This window comes from Cherax quadricarinatus, chromosome 43 (genome assembly GCF_038502225.1).
Source record: "Cherax quadricarinatus isolate ZL_2023a chromosome 43, ASM3850222v1, whole genome shotgun sequence".
Classification (NCBI taxonomy): domain Eukaryota; kingdom Metazoa; phylum Arthropoda; class Malacostraca; order Decapoda; family Parastacidae; genus Cherax; species Cherax quadricarinatus.
Genome location: NC_091334.1, coordinates 16,443,026 through 16,456,795, shown reverse-complemented (window position 1 = coordinate 16,456,795; position 13,770 = coordinate 16,443,026).

The following is a 13,770-nucleotide window of genomic DNA, read 5'->3' as shown; positions in this document are numbered from 1 at the left end:
AATCAAGAGCCCCTCACCAACATCAAGGAACCTTCCTTGAGGGGTGACATGTTGTTAATGATGGCACCGATCAATTTGTACTTAAAAAGGACAGGGAGAACAGCTCGATTTCCCTAAATCAAGAGCTCCTCACCGTAGTCGTGAAGCATTTTTCTACAATATAGATACCCAGATGTTGTACATGTGCCCTGAGGCACCATGCTCCCAGGCACCATGACCCCAGGCACCATCTTCCCAGGCACCATGAACCCAGGCACGATGACCCCAGGCACCATGACCCCAGGCATCATGCTCCCAGGCACCATGACCCCAGGCACCATGCTCCCAGGCATCATGCTCCCAGGCATCATGCTCCCAGGCATCATGCTCCCAGGCATCATGCTCCCAGGCACCATGACCCCAGGCACCATGCTCCCAGGCATCATGCTCCCAGGCACCATGACCCCAGGCACCATGCTCCCAGGCATCATGCTCCCAGGCATCATGCTCCCAGGCATCATGCTCCCAGGCACCATGACCCCAGGCACCATGCTCCCAGGCATCATGCTCCCAGGCACCATGCTCCCAGGCATCATGCTCCCAGGCATCATGCTCCCAGGCATCATGCTCCCAGGCACCATGACCCCAGGCACCATGCTCCCAGGCACCATGACCCAGGCACCATGACCCAGGCACCATGACCCAGGCATCATGCTCCCAGGCACCATGACCCAGGCATCATGCTCCCAGGCACCATGACCCAGGCACCATGACCCAGGCATCATGCTCCCAGGCACCATGACCCAGGCATCATGCTCCCAGGCATCATGCTCCCAGGCATCATGCTCCCAGGCACCATGACCCAGGCACCATGACCCAGGCATCATGCTCCCAGGCACCATGACCCAGGCATCATCTTCCCAGGCACCATGACCCAGGCATCATGCTCACAGGCACAATGACCCCAGGCACCATCTTCCCAGGCACCATGAACCCAGGCACCATGACCCAGGCATCATGCTCCCAGGCACCATGCTCCCAGGCATCATGCTCCCAGGCATCATGCTCCCAGGCACCATGACCCAGGCATCATGCTCCCAGTCACCATGACCCAGGCACCATGCTCCCAGGCATCATGCTCCCAGGCATCATGCTCCCAGGCACCATGACCCAGGCATCATGCTCCCAGGCATCATGCTCCCAGGCACCATGACCCAGGCATCATGCTCCCAGGCACCATGACCCAGGCATCATGCTCCCAGGCACCATGCTCCCAGGCATCATGCTCCCAGGCACCATGCTCCCAGGCACCATGACCCCAGGCACCATGCTCCCAGGCATCATGCTCCCAGGCATCATGCTCCCAGGCACCATGCTCCCAGGCACCATGCTCCCAGGCATCATGCTCCCAGGCATCATGCTCCCAGGCACCATGACCCAGGCATCATGCTCCCAGGCATCATGCTCCCAGGCACCATGCTCCCAGGCATCATGCTCCCAGGCATCATGCTCCCAGGCATCATGCTCCCAGGCACCATGCTCCCAGGCATCATGCTCCCAGGCATCATGCTCCCAGGCATCATGCTCCCAGGCATCATGCTCCCAGGCATCATGCTCCCAGGCACCATGCTCCCAGGCATCATGCTCCCAGGCACCATGCTCCCAGGCATCATGCTCCCAGGCATCATGCTCCCAGGCATCATGCTCCCAGGCATCATGCTCCCAGGCACCATGACCCAGGCATCATGCTCCCAGGCACCATGCTCCCAGGCATCATGCTCCCAGGCACCATGCTCCCAGGCACCATGCTCCCAGGCACCATGCTCCCAGGCATCATGCTCCCAGGCATCATGCTCCCAGGCATCATGCTCCCAGGCACCATGACCCCAGGCACCATGCTCCCAGGCATCATGCTCCCAGGCATCATGCTCCCAGGCACCATGACCCAGGCATCATGCTCCCAGGCATCATGCTCCCAGGCACCATGACCCAGGCATCATGCTCCCAGGCACCATGACCCAGGCATCATGCTCCCAGGCACCATGCTCCCAGGCATCATGCTCCCAGGCACCATGCTCCCAGGCACCATGCTCCCAGGCACAATGACCCAAGGCACCATCTTCCCAGGCACCATGAACCCAGGCACCATGACCCAGGCATCATGCTCCCAGGCACCATGACCCCAGGCACCATGCTCCCAGGCATCATGCTCCCAGGCATCATGCTCCCAGGCACCATGACCCAGGCATCATGCTCCCAGGCACCATGCTCCCAGGCATCATGCTCCCAGGCACCATGCTCCCAGGCACCATGACCCCAGGCACCATGCTCCCAGGCACCATGCTCCCAGGCATCATGCTCCCAGGCATCATGCTCCCAGCCACCATGACCCAGGCATCATGCTCCCAGGCACCATGACCCAGGCATCATGCTCCCAGGCACCGTGCTCCCAGGCACCAGGTCTGAAATGCTCTGCAAACACTACCAAATGTCATCCATTTCCTATACATTATATTATTGGGAAATAAATCTTTGAATTTAATTTTGGCGGAACTTGTAAAAACCACAAGTGAAAAATGCAAAAGCCCTATGCAAGAGTTGAAATCTTTCATTACGAGAGGTAATGAGGTTTGATGGTCTTAGAAGGCAGCTCTAATTATCTGAATCAAGAACCCTTTGCCAGCACCGAGACACCGGTGCTGGAGAGTGAAAACTAAGGAAAGCTTAAAATTATCCTCGTCAAACCCCAAACTATGGTTATACAAGGGGCCCGGAGCTGTGAATCGACCCCTGCAGCCATAATTAGGTGAGTACTTGAGGAGCACTGTGAGTTACGTGACTGTTGATTACGTGATATGATGATTCTCTTCAAATCGGCTGTGCTCTCTAGGCTGGAATACTGCTGTACACTAACGGCCCCCTTCAAGGCTGGCGACATTGCAGACCTGGAGAGTGTACAAAGAACTTTCACGGCACACGTAAGTGCGATAAGGCACCTAAACTACTGGGAACGGTTGAAGGTCCTTAATCTGTATTCACTCGAACGCAGGCGAGAGAGATACATCATAATATACACTTGGAAGGTCCTGGAGGGATTGGTACCAAACCTACACACGAAAATCACTCCACATGAAAGCAAAAGACTCGGCAGGAGATGAAACATTCCTCCGATGAAAAGCAGGGGCGCCACGAGTACACTGAGAGAACACAATAAGCATCCGGGGCCCAAGACTGTTCAGTTGCCTCCCAGCATACATAAGGGGGATTACCAATAGACCCCTGGCTGTCTTCAACAAGGCACTGGACAGGCACCTAAAGTCAGTACCTGACCAACTGGGCTGTGGTTCATACGTCAGCTTGCGTGCGGCCAGCAGTAACAGCCTGGCTGATCAGACCCTGATCCACCATGTGGCCTGGTCTCAGACCGGGCCACAGGGGCGTTGACCCCCGAAACCCTCTCCAGGTAAAGGCCAGGTTATGTGACGGCTGTGTTACCTTACGAGACGGCTATTATTATAATCATGGGGAGGACTAAACCCGTAGGATTATACAGCGCCTGTGGGTAGGGGGATGGAAGGTATTCAGACTCAATTCAGGGAACTGAAGCACATCCAATTCCCTAGATCAAGAGCCTCTCACCAGCATCAAGGAACCTTCCTTGAGGGGACGTGACGGCTAGAGACGGATGATATGGAATCCACGCTGGAGCACTCAAACAAGTGACTCGCTATGACAGTTGAGGTGATAAATATAATTTATGCAGCCTTGTAAATACAGGTAAACAGTCGTAAAGTCGCTTGTTGATGGAGCAGTGAGGCAGGATGCTGCTGCTCGTGGGAGGTGGGGAGGTATCTGTGTTAATGAGATACCTATGTTAGAGAGGTACCCGTGTTAGGGAGGTATCTATGTTAGGATGGTGAGGGCAGAGAAACGTGACAGTGTTGTGTTCGGGTATACTGGAGTCTTATACAATAGGTATACCTTATACAGTAGGTATACTTTATACAGCGGGTATACAATGGGGTGAGGGATAACACGGCACTAAGTGAAAGTTATCCGTGTGAAGTGACTCCAGGTAGAATGCACAATTACTACTACTAATAAGGGCAATGTGTGGTGTAAATATTATGCAGAAAATTCGGAGTGTGGAAATTAGGAGAAGGTGTGGAGTTAATAAAAGCATTAGTCAGAGGGCAGAAGAGGGGTTGTTGAGGTGGTTTGGTCATTTAGAGAGGAAGGATCAAAGTAGAATGACATGGAAAGCATATAAATCTACAGTGGACCCCCGCATAACGATGGCATCACATGGCGATTTTTCCGCATACCGCTTACTTTTATCGCAAAATTTTTGCCGCGCATACCGATTAAAAACCCGCTCACCGATTTTCGTCCGAGACGCGTCCAATGTGCCCTCACATGTGCCGCCCGTCCCATTGTTTACCAGCCAGCCTCCGCGGTAACATCCAAGCATACACTCGGAATATTTCGTATTATTACAGTGTTTTCGGTGCTGTTTCTGGAAAATAAGTGACCATGGGCCCCAAGAAAGCTTCTAGTGCCAACCCTGTGGTAAAAAGGGTGAGAATTAGTATGGAAATTAAGATTTTGAAGGGTTTGGGGCTAACCCTGAGAAGCCTATGCCAGTTGTGGAATCCATTGTGCCTACTTCAAAGATTAAGGAAATGTGTGCACAGTGGGTTGAACTGCAAACCTTTATAGATGAAAATCACCCTGACACAGCTGTTGCAAGCCGTGCTGGTGACTATTTCAATGACAATGTTGTGGCCCATTTTAGACAAATCGTAAAGGAACGGGAGGTACAGAGCTCTATGGACAGATTTGTTGTGCGACAGAGGTCCAGTGACTCTCAAGCTGGTCCTAGTGGCATTAAAAGAAGAAGGGAAGTAACCCCGGAAAAGGACTTGCTACCTCAAGTCGTAATGGAAGGGGATTCCCCTTCTAAACAGTAAGAAGATAATGCTCTCCCCTCCTCCCATCCCATCAATCATCACCAGATCTTCAATAAAAGTAAGTGTCATGTAATTGTGCATGCCTTTTTCAGTTTGTGTGTATTAAAATTAACATTTCATGTGGTAAAAAAAAATTTTTTTCATACTTTTGGGCGTCTTGCACGGATTAATTTTATTTCCATTATTTCTTATGGGGAAAATTCATTCGCATAACGATTATTTCGCATAACAATTATCCCTCTTGCACGGATTAAAATCGTTAACCGGGGGAAGGAAAGAGGGGTAGGGGTCGTCCTCGAAAGGGTTGGAAAGAGGGGGTAAAGGAGGTTTTGTGGGCGAGGGGCTTGGACTTCCAGCAAGCGTGCATGAGCGTGTTAGATAGGAGTGAATGGAGACGAATGATACTTGGGACCTGACGATCTGTTGGAGTGTGAGCAGGGTAATATTTAGTGAAGGGATTCAGGGAAACCGGTTATTTTCATATAGTCGGACTTGAGTCCTGGAAATGGGAAGTACAATGCCTGCACTTTAAAGGAGGAGTTCGGGATATTGGCAGTTTGGAGGGATATGTTGTGTATCTTTATACGTATATGCTTCTAAGCTGTTGTATTCTGAGCACCTCTGCAAAAGCAGTGATAATGTGTGAGTGTGGTGAAAGTGTTGAATGATGATGAAAGTATTTTCTTTTTGGGGATTTTCTTTCTTTTTTTGGGTCACCCTGCCTGCATGTTGCGAGTTTGTACCTGTACAGTCAATAGGAAGATCTAAATACAGGGCTGACCATATATTTATTATATTATAATCATAACTAAGCACTAAACCCATAAGGGTCATACAGTGCTGCAACTGTATATTTAAAGTACTGTAAAACCCACACACAAGAGAGAGGAGCTAATGACGACGTTTCGGTCCGACTGTGACTGTAAATGTTAGTATTTTACTCGATCACTGAATTATCATTATAATAATCAAAATTAGCGCTAAACCCACAAGGGTCATGCAGCGCTGTCTCGCTTACAAACTCGATCATAAAAGTGCCTCTCTGATAAGAACTTTTCAAAAAAAGTCTAAGACATGGGTTTAGGATGATGTAATGCCAGGTAGTGCCGTAGGCTTTTTCTAACAACAGTGATCAGTCATCAGAGAAGGAATTACAAATATATGTACCAAGGCAGACCAAGGGAGGTCGACAGTGGAATGGTTGCTTCTAGCAACTGGCAAACTGCATTGCTAAGAGCAATGGGTCTGTACTGAAAAGGGTCTTGGCAGGAGGCACTTTTGAAAAAGGTAGAACTACTAAAGTTTTTCATTAAAGAAGTATAATTCCTTTGGACCAAATCAGATTGAAGTGAAGAAATCAGGGTGAAGTGAAGAACGAGACACTTGTGCAAACATTTGGGAATCTTTACTGAGGAGAAGTTTTGCCAGCTAGTGCCTCCTTCAGTCCAATACAAAGAACTGAGAAAGAGGAGGAGTTTGAGGTAATCAGTCCCTCTGCTGCACTGCAGACCGAGCATCCTGCCGCTGATCCAAAATATACTTGACCAGATGGCCAAAGTGCCAGCAATGTCTGCATTGTTGAGGTGTAGGGAGCAACTCCCATACCTGCACTGGCCAACTATATACTGTGAGTGGAAGCTGGAACCTCCAAGCAGTTGAAGGTTAGTTTAGCAATGTTGCTGGGATAACGTCTCCGATCCAGGGCAGGACAGTCGTAAGTTTCCACTTTGGTAACTGGGAGATTTTGGAACTAAAGTTGCTCCTGAATGTTAGGCCAGCACTGCAGAGTCTTTTTGAATAATAAAGTGCAGGATGGGGACAGGGCTACAGCTAGACTTGAGAAAGAAATGTCTGTACATTGTGACAGGGATGTTGTCAATAGACTGAAGGAGGAAAGAGTCAGTTTGCTCAGCATCCTTTACAACACTGTCTCATCAAGTGCTCTGCTAATGCCATAGTCAGTGAGGTAAGCAGTAGGTGGTGTTAGCTGAAGAGAAAAGACTTTTGTCCAAGAATGGCTTTGAAATAAAGTGGGGGGGAGGGGATGAAATAGGTTTCCAGGTAACTAAATTCTTAAGGAAGGAATGAGAAGGAATGTCTGTGATAGCATCTTGGTTGTCAAATGCAGGTCAAGGTCGTTAGGATGCTAGCATGAAGACAATCTGTCCTGTGATGTGCAGCAATTCAAAAATCGATGCACTATCATGGAAGAAGTCAGGTGCATGGTCAAGGTAGAGCAAAGGTCAGAGGTATCAAAAGGGTCAACCAAAATACCAGCACCAGTTACTCAATGAGGTGTTGCCCAAAAGCTGGTAGGGGTTGGGTAGGAGTGCTGCAGTAGCAAGGGGCCTGGCTGGAGTGTCACATTCAAGGGTACTCTCGTCACAGCGAGTAGTGTCGTTGCTGCATGGAGACCACTCCTTACCCTGCCCTTCATGCCAGTGCACCAGCAATCCAGGATGGCAACCTCTCGCATCCACCGAGCCACTTTGGTCAACAAAACATTAGAGCATCCAAAAACCAGCCAGAAATCATACCCCTTTTGGCTGCCACTTCCTGGATCCAGCAGGCAGCCTCCACAGATACTCCTGTCCCCCAAGGACACACAAAGATGCCCTCAGGAGGGCAGTTCATCACCACCACCCAGCAGAATGGGACAGACAACGCTCTCTTTTCCTCTCAACCTAGGAGCTGTAATATATAAAAATATCCCCAAAAGCAGAATAGAGAAAGAAGGAATGGGAAAGGGTAATCTGATTCAATTTGAAGGAGACAAAGGTCTAATTCCTCAGATCAAGAGCATTTCACCATGTCAAGGGACTTCCACCCCTCCTCCTTGAAGGGGTGATTTGAGGAAGGTATAGTAGCTTCAACTGACATTTGAATCAGATGTATAAGATATAATGTGAATGGTGCAGAACATGGGCACTCACAAGAACAAGAGAGGGCATAACAATAATTTTCATTAAAATTTTTAATTTTTTTGTTTGTGCTTAGGCAACCATAATGCAATTGCAATTAATTTATTGAGTCTTACTCCTCTACAGGATCACTACATAATTGTTATTCTGCAACAGTTCATCCCTTACATGCGCTGCATGTTTTGCCAACCTTCTCTTGAAAATTTTCTGTGAGCACCCAAGGTGCAGAGTAAGTTTTCTATGTCAAGGTTATGACCGAGTGAACCCTCGTTACCTAGGAGCCTCTGGTATAAATCAAAGCAGGCATCGTGAAGGCTCCTAAATCTCATTTCAGCTTTCCATCAGTCAGGTTTTGAATAGTGTCACATCAGATAATGGCAAACTACATGAAAATCCCACAAATAAAACCCATTATGGGTCAATGAATAAATAAAAAAAAAAACATATTTGAGATTATGTTTTTAATGAACTTTTATCACAAATAAATATTCACTTCTCCAGAGTTGGCAGCAATATTTATTCTAGACATGTGATGTACACATATGAAAGCATTCAGGGCAGCTGGTCCATGATAATGCATGAACCACCATCCTGGAAATGCAAGAAAAGGGTGGGCACCAGCCAAAGATTCACCCCTTCCCCTCCACCAAGGTAAAAACAATTAACTAAGTTCACATCAGTGTTAAATATAAAAAAAATTAAAATTTTGCATCAAAACTAGCCTAGCAACCATTCTCCACCAACAAAAACAGTCAACTAAGGTTAAGTGAATTTCAAGATTTAAAATTTTCCACCAAAACTAGCCTGGCAACCAAACCTAATCTTGCTAAAACTGACATAATATAAAACAGCTTACCGGTAACTTATCTAAGAATCTATTTGACTTTAGTGAAGCTTCTCCCTTCCAGTGAGAGGGGTGGGCGAATCAGGCGACCCAGAAATGGCAAACAGTATTTATTGAAATAAATTCTTGGATGCTGCTTATCACAATAATGATAATTAATGTAAACCATGCCACACACACAAAAAAAAATTCCTATAAATTTGTACAGAGAAATAAAGTTAATTTTTATGCATTATCAAAGGAATCAGGATTCAGAATCATACATAAAAATTTTTGAGATTATATAGACGATTTTGTGCTCATATTTTTCATCCTACCGAGCAGGGATTGATAAACACAGTTTTTTCATTAAATGAAAAACTTCAAACTACATAGAAGTGGTAAAGGTCAACCAGAAAATTATTGTACTCTTTTTGCAAATTAGATACAAATTTGTGTTCCTACAGCAAGAAAGGAAGATAAACAGGTAGAGATAATTTGCAATGTATGAGCTAATATTTTATATATCCATCTAATTATCAGAGCAAATCATCAAACAGTGAGCATTAGCAGTTTCTGTATACAGTACATAATTAACAATTTACTTATGATACACAATATATTATTGTTACAATATGTATTCGTGTCACACTATTAAGTGTTCATTAATTTATTAGTGTAACAATATATTACACAGTATATTAGTTACACAATCTCTTAGTGTTCGCTATTTAAAATACCAATGGGATATTTTTTTATGTATAAGCATCTTAATAACATAATACAAATATCCCACACGTAGGAGGCTGAACTCATAATGACGTTTTGCTCTGAAATGGAAAAAGTCAAGCTCAAAATGTCATTACATATTTTACTTTCCTATGTGCGGGCTATTTGTGTACTGTTCCAATTACGGTTTTGTGCCTTTTTATTCTTTAATGACACAACATTTGTACTGTCACAAATATTAATTTGTTGGAATATAAACAAAAGCTCATATGATAGATGCATCACCTGTGAGCACTCATTATCACTTCAGTGTCCATCATATTAGTAACGTCACTGACACTGGCCAAACATTTACTGACTTTGGTAACAAAGATCTATTTTTCATTTTAACACCTTGACATAACTGAAAATATTTTTAATGGCATTTTCTCTTTTATGTTGCAAACATTTGTAATGCAATTAAATACAGATGCATTCAATTAACTCTCTGTGCATGATACAATTGTGTATCATGTGCATGCTCATGCTTTCTCTCCCTCATACTCACACACACATGCATGCACACACATGCACACAAGCATGCACACACACACATGCATGCACACACACGCACACAAGCACGCACACACACACACATGCGCACACACGTATTAAAGGCCTGATGACCAGCAATCACTCAAGTGACATAATACTGTTTAACCATTAGTGTATAAAATGTACAGCTATTTATGACTTGCCACCATAGCATTTTTAATGTAGGCTGCTGCTGACAGTGTCCAGTCATGGCTAGACCAGCTGACACCCAAAATACATATATTATTATTATGATTATGGTTATTATTACCGTATACAATATTCACAGAAGTGCTAAGCTTGCGCTGTCTTTACGACATAAATCTCTTAATCAATGAAATATATATAGATAACAATAATGTCATAGATGTGTTCAGTTTACTGTACTACAGGAAGTCATACTTCCCACTGAGCTTTCCACTCCCTTCATACAACTTCATGTTAACCTTGAGGTTATTCACCAGTGCTCTCCACTGAAACACAAGTCAGCCTTGATAAAACTCTTCAATTGTTAAGTTATAATATAAATTTTTCACACCAGGATAGAAATGTTCATCATTCAATTATTCACTCATATGTATTGCAAAGTGCATGCACACCTGGCTGGAACAACCGACAACTAACCGGCTAATTGGAGATAAATTAGATGAAGTTTTAGTCCATGCTGGACCACTGTCATGTCTTAACAATGGTCGAGGGAAGATCAAAACATTATCTGGCTTCATCTGAAACTCATGTGGATATACTATCTACCATTTAATAGCCCAAATTAGTTGCATATTAAGCAGCCAAACTGAAGGTTGTTGGGAAGAAAAGTAAAGTCGCCACATCCTGGTTACAAAATGCAAATATTGTACACTACATAAAAGAGATGTTACCTTCTCACATCCATTCTAAGAGTTCAAATAATTTCTCCAGAGCATGATTATAGTCTGTGTTAAGAAATGTCAGATGTTCTAAATAAATTATGCAAGATCATAAAGAAAAACAAAAAATATGATGCTGTATAAAAGTACAGGGCAATGCATTTAACACGATGCACTATTAATGTTGGGAAAAACATTACACAAGACCAGTGTTTACAAATACCAGTGTTATATTAAAAACTGTCTATAATACATACTGGGTATATAGATATTGAATATGCTTACTGTAAGAGATTTCTACAAAGTAAATCTATAACAAAGTTGTGCTGCCAGAATTACGAGAGCCTTAATGTATTCACCCAACTTGAGAATTGCATATAAAACATGTACAGTACCATATTACAAAATAATCTACACTTAACATTTTGTTTCATATCAGGAAAATATACGACCTCATAAGTTAATAAACAGACAAATCAAATATATGACAACAAACTGTAATTTACAAGAGGAAAAAAAAAAAAAAAAAAAAAAAAAAAAAAAAAAAAAAAAAAAGTACTGCTTTCAAGATTATGGATGGTGTTTTAATGTATGTGGAAGTCCTAATTCTCATGTTCTGAAAAAGGCACTAAATAGACCACTATTTGGAAAGTTTCATCTGGCTACTTTCTCCAATTAATAGAACAATGCCCTACTACATAATTTCTAAAAACCACAAAATAGAGTTTCTAAATATCTGTACAGAGTTGATAGTAAGTCTAGGACTGAAATTTTGTATATCAGGTTAGTTGATTTGTTAGGTGTGAAGTTTGTCAAGCACACGAGGGTCGCTGAGACTGCATTTTACGTGTAAACAGCAATTCAAGAATATACTTTAATTCCTAAAAAATAGAGATTAATGTAAATTCTCAGTGTATAAACACAGAGAGAAATACATTTCTGGATGTATATACACCTTAACAATTTTGCATATTCAAAATGACAAAATACAGTATGAGGCTAACATTGTCCACCATAGTGGCAAAAGAACAGCTCACACCAACTGTACCTAATCTGACCGTTACTGCCAGAATACTAAACACAGATGACACCATCACTAACCCAATACTATAAGCTCCTAGATCTACTATATTTTCCGGCATATAACGTACTCTTCTTTCCCACAAAAACTCTCGGAAAATCATCCTGCATCTTACATGCTCAAGGTCAGGGTCAAGGGAGGGCTTGGGTTACACTTCTGCAGCTACTGACTAATGCTGCATTACAACTGCTTGGAAACATTGTCTTATATGCCAGAAAATATGGTATGTACTACAAATTTAATGCCACCCCATTCCCCTCCCATTTTTTAATCTTAATATCTGGATTGAGAGTAAATTACATTATATATGGCTGAATATACATGAGGCACTGCACACACATACACACACACACACACACACACACACACACACACTAGTAAGAGCAAAGCCAACAACTGAACTTCAGTAATCAAAACCTTAAAGCAATAACCATGCAAGCAAAAATTATATAAAAAAAAAAACTTTGATTTTTTCTTTAATATTGTTTCTATTTTTATAATTTCTTTTTTTACACACTATAACCAGTACTATACATAAAAGTATATTGTTTTAAGACATTTTTGACCACAATTAAGACAGTGAGCTCAGTCTTACTATTCACAATACCTCACATGTACATATATTGACTGATAAGGTGTTCTATTTATAAAAACGTTCACAAATCACTCATAATTATGTGGAGCCCATTCCCCAGCACACAAAAAACACACAATCTACCTGGAAGGAACCAGTTATCCATATTTAAGCTCACTTTCTGTAGCCACCATCTGTTTACCTAACATTATTAAACCAATTTAAGTAATGAATATCTAGTAAAAAATTCTGCAAACAAAATAGCACAGGGGGTCCCAATTCACAAATGCATTGTATTTTTTGTGTTTAGACTCACGAACAAATTGTGACCCTCATGTACAAACTTAGGAACAAGGTGCGTTCTAGCTATTCCAAATTTTTCAACAATTTGTTTAAACAAAGAAGGATTATGCATCACATACATTCTTAACTGCTGATCAGCATTTGTAGAATTATTTCTTAAATCTTATAACTTACGAACTTCAGTCTTAAGTACAGATGTTTGTAACTCGGACATTTGTAATTTGGGGACCCCCCTGTACAAGTATTATTAAAGTACGTTGAGTAAAAAATTGGTTCATCATACAAGAAACCTACACATTAAAACTAGCGCACCAGAAAGATTTGAAAATACAATACTGTATAAAATAAATCTGGAGCAGTGATGAGAGTAATGAAATACACATCAATGTAATGCAACAGACAAGGCAAGATCTGCTGGAAGTAGAGTAACCCAGATGGCCATATTGTGTACTACTGTAGTGAGACAATGGTAAGTTATAATAGAAGGCAAGTAGCGGAGATGGCCCTTCTTAGTAGGACAGGTGTCACAACTTACAAACGAGTTGTGCTCTTGGTTCTTTACCTCATAATCGTGTTTGTATAGAAAAAGTATGAAGGATGATCATATTTTACATGTTCGTACTGTGGCGTGGTAGTTATAACATTAAATAGTTCCTATGTGTCACATTTGCAAGTGCAGGTGTGTGTGTGTAGCTCTGGGTATTTATAATTTAAGACCTCCTGTATTGTACTGTATTTCATGAAGCACTAGACTCACATGGGTCATTTAGCACAAGGAGTGGTGGAGGCTCGATCCTCCATCTGCTAATCTAGCCAAGCAGTTGGCGAGTGCATTGCTTCTTAGTGGAGATCGTTGGTGGAGCTTGTCGAGTAAACACACCAAGGAATATTAGAGGTAAAAACTGTTGTTAGAACAAAGAGTAATACCAAAATAGTATTAAATGTATAAAC